We start from the raw sequence: 5,680 nt of genomic DNA on the forward strand, positions 1-5,680 counted from the left end.
CTGTAGAAAGAATTGAAAACCCAAGCTGAACTCTTCTCGGCCACTCAGAACCCCTAATTCTCTCTCTAATCTATCTTGTAGTTAGACGTGAGATTGAGCGGGAAACTGAGTTAAAACCAGTTCCCTAGATGCTGTGGGATGAGACCAGGATCAAATTCGGAAGACACGGGAAGACTGAAAAGCCTATATAGCTCGCTCTCCCATCTCTTTTCCCCCTCCCTTTCTCCCTCTCTTCCTCTCTTTGTCTCCCCTGCAGGTCTGTCAGTGGAGGCAGGGGTATGCCAGTGGTGGCAGCCAGGCTCTGTATGGACGTGGGAGTTAGAAACCAGACAAAGACAGGAGCTGTCCGCGGTGCTGAAGCCGCGCAGAAGGACTCCTGTAACTGCCCTGCCCTCTCAGAGCCTCCGGCCTTTTAATCCCATCTTTGCTCAGGGTTTTCCCCTGTGTTCATTTCACTTTTGGGAGGGCTTCTTCTTCGAATCGATGTCTTTAATGGAGGTCTTTCTATTTGTCTGTCTGTCTATCTATCTATCTATCTATCTATCTATCTATCTATCTATCTATCATCTATCTCCTATTCATTCATCTTGAAGAATAAATCAGCTGATTAAAAGCAATTTCTTCTTTCCACTCCAAATACAGGACACAAGAAAGGTTTCTTTTAATTACACTCACAATAGCTCCAAGCAGTTCATCACCCTCCACTCCCAGCAAAGAAGTGGAAGTGTGTATTTAAAACAATAAAACCCAAACACAATGAATACCAGGAATCTGCCCTTGCATTTATTCTGGGGAAGAGGCACAGGGTTTAGTTTTAAAATGTTAATTTGGGGGATACTTTATCATCACAGGAGCTAGGGAGACTTCATGTGGAGGGGTGCAGACCAAGACTCCTACCCTGTGAAGAAGTGGGGCTTATGTGGGCGCGGTGGCGGGGGGAGAAGCCAACTTAACCCTTACAGACGTGCTAAGGTCTGCTGCCAAACACCCTCCAGAGTTTTTGTTTAATTTATTATTTAAAATTTTTGTTAATGTTCATTGGTGATTTGTCTGCATGTGTGTCTGCATGAGGGTGTTAAAAGCTCTGGAGAGGGGGTTACAGACAGGCGTGAGCCATCATGTGGATGCTGGGAATTGAACCAGGGTCCTCTGGAAGAACAGTGCTCTGCAGCCTCCCTGTTCAGAGTTATTAAGGAGACCATTCTTAGGGACTATTTGGGCACAAAAGGATTAACCAGTACTTTCATTTTCTAGACACTCCAGGTGCCATGTAGGTATCTGGCATAGCACATGACTAGGCAGCCAGTCCTCTCTATGTGGCAACACGTCTGAATAGGAAATTGAACCTCCTCCCCCAACATATTCCATCCTGGGGACCAAACCGTCCTGCCAATGCATAGGGATTTGAATACTTGCCCTCCCTTGTCTCAGAGAAACACCACATTCCTGAGCACCCTAATGTTACCCTTCATCTGGTCTCCACAATACCTCCAAGACTCCTTATTGCGGGGTGTCCATCAGGTTCATGGGTTCACTTCACAGGGAGTAGGGTTCAGAAGGATCAGAACTCTCAAAGTAGAACAGTTTGCAATTAAGACTGCATTGTGGCCTGGGACAAATAGCACTTCAATTCTTCTAGATCCTAGCAGTTATCTTCTTATTTCAATCCCTATAGGATTTGTCATTAAGACCATTAAATCTCGAAGAATACACAACCTTGTGGTATCGGGACAGTTGCCCTTTGCCCTTGGCTGGCTAAGAATAAAAAGAACAAGGGTATAGTTATAGTGTGTTTGAGAGAGAGAGAGAGAGAGAGAGAGAGAGAGAGAGAGAGAGAGAGAATGTGTGTGAGTGGGTGAGAGTGTGTGTGTGGCATATAGTGTATGTGGGTGTGTATGTGTGAGTGTGAATGTGTGTATATTGTGTGTAAGAGTGTGTGTATGGTATATGAGTGTGTGTGAGTGTGAATATGTGTATATGGTGTGTGTGTGTGATAGCCTAGTCTTTACTATAGCCTGAAGAGAGATAGATGTTGATCTTGTCCCCATGTTACCCACAAGGAAACCAAGTCCCAGAGATGCTGATGAATACCGCCGTTATACAACCAAGTTCTCTGCTTATTACCCTGCCCATGAATGTGCCTGGAGGACCCGTATTGTCTTGGGGACTTCACCGAGTATTTATGACGCTATTTCTTCATTAGCATGGTCTCTTTGGCTTCCTGGACTGTTGTGGGGTGCGGCCTGGACTTCCGAAGTCGGTGTAGCTAAGTACTAACTTTGAAAACAAGACACAAACGTGGTGAGAAGCCAGCCGCATCCTCCCTGCCAGGCTTGGGTGGGTGTTTGACAGGTTGGAATGAACAGTCTCTTAGAGCTCCAGCTTGGAGTCATCTTTAATTCTTCTTTCTCTCCTGCCTTGGCTCCAATGCATCAGCAAGTTGGGCTCACTGTGTCCCCAGACTATCTCCCCTTCCCTTTCCTTGGTCATGCTGGTTCCAGCCAGCACCACCCAGCCTGTTTTATGGTGGTAGCCTTCTAACTGGACTCTCCTAACTCCCCTCCCCTCTCTTCTATCCTCTATACAATGTCTGAGGTTATATATATATATATATATATATATATATATATTTTTTTTTTTTTTTTGGTTCTTTTTTTCGGAGCTGGGGACCGAACCCAGGGCCTTGCGCTTCCTAGGTAAGTGCTCTACCACTGAGCTAAATCCCCAGCCCCCTGAGGTTATATTTTAAAACCATACATTAAAGCTTGTCATTCCGCCTCTGACCCTCCAACAACTCCTCACTGCGTCTAGAATAAAATCCATACTTCCCACCCTGCTGTGCAGGGCCTTTTGTGAGGGCTCCTGTCTCTCACTCCTAACGTGCCCCCCTTCCCATCTCTGCACCAGCCACATCAGCTCCCCTGCTGTGTCTCACACAGACTAGTTTTCTCACCTCAGGACCTTCGCACTTGGCTGGCCCCTTCTGCCCTCAAATCCTTGCAGTGTTGTCCCTGCCTTTGTCATTCAGCTCAATCATCAATCCATCCATCCAGTCTCCCCCAGCCAGTTTATTAGAGCTGGCCCACCCCCAGCCATTTTCTACCTATTTTTTCTCTTTGTTGCTTTTATCAATATGTATGGTTATAATGTATGTTATATTTAGCTGCATATTATGTATCTTCCTTATAATACCAGCTCCACGAGGCCAGGGAGAGTGTGCTTGTCTTGTTCGTTGTTGGATTTCCTATGCGTGACTCAGTACCTGCAGTACAGCTGTTCAATACGTGCCTGATAACTGGATACGTAATGGACAAACCCATAGAGAGGGGTAAGAGCTTCAGAAAGCGAGTGGGTATGGATGGGTAGATCTGAGCGGGGACTGGTTGTAGACATTGCCCATTTTCTTGGGTCTGTGGTGAAACAGCTGGCTGGGTGGGATCCCAGGTTGGGAAAGTGATGACAGAATAGATTCCTCAGGATCCCAAGAGGCTGCTCGCCAGATGGGATCAAACCAGAGATTCATGCATCTGTGGCTTACTTTTTTTTTGTTAGAGTTGGGGTTCTCAAATATTTTTTGGTTATAGGTAGGAGCGTGATGATGGGTGAGACTGCCCTTGAAGAAAACATCGACACTAGACACTTCAAAGCTATGGTTCTCAACCTGTGGGTCGCGACCCTCTGGGGTTTGCATATCAGATATTCTGCGTGTCAGATATCTACGTTGTGATTCATAACCATAACAGCAAAATAATTTTATGGTTGGGAGGTGGGGTCACCACAAGGTGAGGAGCTGTATTATTAAAGAGTTCCGGCATTAGGAAGGTTGAGAACCACTCCTTTAGGGGAACACTTCTGCGCTCAGTTTTCATTAGCTGGGTGTAGGATCATGTAGAAGTCCAGACATAGGATCTGTGCCCTGGTTATAGACTCTGGTGTTCTCTTACCAGCCCTGTGACACAGGTGAGCCCCCTTAGCCTTTCTGTATCTCGGGCTCTGCACCTGTGGTATGGAGACAAGAGAGTATCTACCTCACGGAGTGGTCATTAGACTCTGTGACACACTTCAGTTCTGCCATAGTCTTAAATAGGAACGGAGAAGGGAGGCAGAGTACCAGGGCAGCAGGCAGAGGGAGGTAAACAGGAGGCTCAGGTTTAATGACCGGTCTCCTTTGCCCCTCTGTGTCTTTTATTTGTGGAGGACGAGGAGGAGCAGTGGCTGTGGGGAGGAATCTGTCCCCTCATTTATCCAATGGGACAGAAACTATGGCTGCCTCACAGGGTTGTGTGGGAGCCTTGGGGAGATGCCACGTGAGGACTGGAAAGTGCGACGCACGCCAGATGGATTGCTTTGTGTGTTCTGTGTCAGTGTGTATGAACATGCACGTGCATGCGTGGGTGGGTGTATGTGTGCATGTGTGTGGGGGCCAGGCATCAGTGCCGGGTGTCTTCCTGAGTCACATTGTGCTTTATTTTGTTTTGAGACAGGATCTCTCACTGAAGCTGCAGCTCCCTGATTCCACCAGACTGTCTGGTCAGCAGTCACCAGGAGTTGTGCATATCTGTATCTGCCGGGAAGTTCACTGATGCCTTGAATAACTAATTAATTAATTAGTTTGTTTGTTTTTACAAACAACTCAGATTTTCATGCCCATACGCCAAGCACGTTCCTAACTGAGCTGTCTCCAAGCTCTCGGAGTTTGTGGGTATTTTCAGGAGATGCCTTCCTTCTCCAGAAAGAGTGGAACAGGCACAGATGAATTCAGTCTGCTGAGTCTGGAAAAGAGGAAAGAGGAGAAAGGCTGCCTTTTTTCTAGAATGTTCCCCGTGAGCTATGCGCATGTACCATGAAGGCTTACTTGGACCCAGAGCTGAGGATGACCTAACTGGGGTTTCCTTTGGCTCAATGTGGCCTCTTTTGCTCCACAAAGCAGCCTTCTTTTAACAAAATAAAAATGTTCTACAAGGACGTGTCTCCATCTCTTGCCTGTTGTCCAAAACAAACCATGGTGATGCAGGGTCCCAACCCTGAGGTAGGCTGGGCTGGATGTGGGGGCATGGCTTATGCAGGCTAATGAGATGCATGCAAAGCAAAAACACCTACTGTGTGCAAAGGACTGTTCTAGAAGTGGCAGATGTTGCTATGAACAGCCACTGTCCCCTATACCCCAAGTGCTCAGAGTCTGACAAGAGAACCCACACACCAGCATAAATTTCCACACATGAGCCACGTGTCAATTTGCTTCTAGCTTGACATTGCTTGTTTTATTAAGATGTTGACCCACTATGTAGCCCAGGCTGGCTTTGAAGTTTGGGAGTCTCCTGACTCAGGACCCCAAACTGTGAGGACTACAAACATGTGCCACCATACTAAGTAATGGTTTTATTTTATATTTATTTTTGAGGCATAGCGCCATATAGCTCAGGGTGTCCCTAAACATGGCTGAGGATGATTTGAACTTCTGATTCTCTTTCTTCACTCTCCTCAGTACTGGGATTACAGTTGTGAACCTCATGCCTGGACATCAGACTCAAGTCTTTGTGTACGCCGGGCTCTCTCTCTCTCTCTCTCTCTCTCTCTCTCTCTCTCTCTCTCTCTCTCTCTCTCTCTCCTCTCCAGAGACATACCCTCAGCTCCCATTATTATTTTCTAACTTTATTTCCTTACCCTTTTGGAAGTTCTG

At 46.6% G+C, this 5,680-nt stretch overlaps 1 long non-coding RNA gene across 1 annotated transcript in view; it reads left to right on the top strand.

Moving 5' to 3' along the window:
• LOC120095980 (uncharacterized) overlaps window positions 1-4,966 on the top strand; it is a 6,129-nt gene extending 1,163 nt beyond the window's left edge. Inside the window, exons 3-5 of the long non-coding RNA XR_015634339.1 lie at window positions 2,204-2,337; window positions 3,196-3,328; window positions 4,485-4,966. This is a non-coding gene — a long non-coding RNA (uncharacterized LOC120095980). The remainder of the gene's footprint in view (window positions 1-2,203; window positions 2,338-3,195; window positions 3,329-4,484) is intronic.
• Window positions 4,967-5,680: the final 714 nt, after the last annotated feature.

The sequence above is a fragment of the Rattus norvegicus genome, chromosome 12, assembly GCF_021556685.1.
Source record: "Rattus norvegicus strain SHRSP/BbbUtx chromosome 12, alternate assembly SHRSP_T2T, whole genome shotgun sequence".
Classification (NCBI taxonomy): Eukaryota; Metazoa; Chordata; class Mammalia; order Rodentia; family Muridae; genus Rattus; species Rattus norvegicus.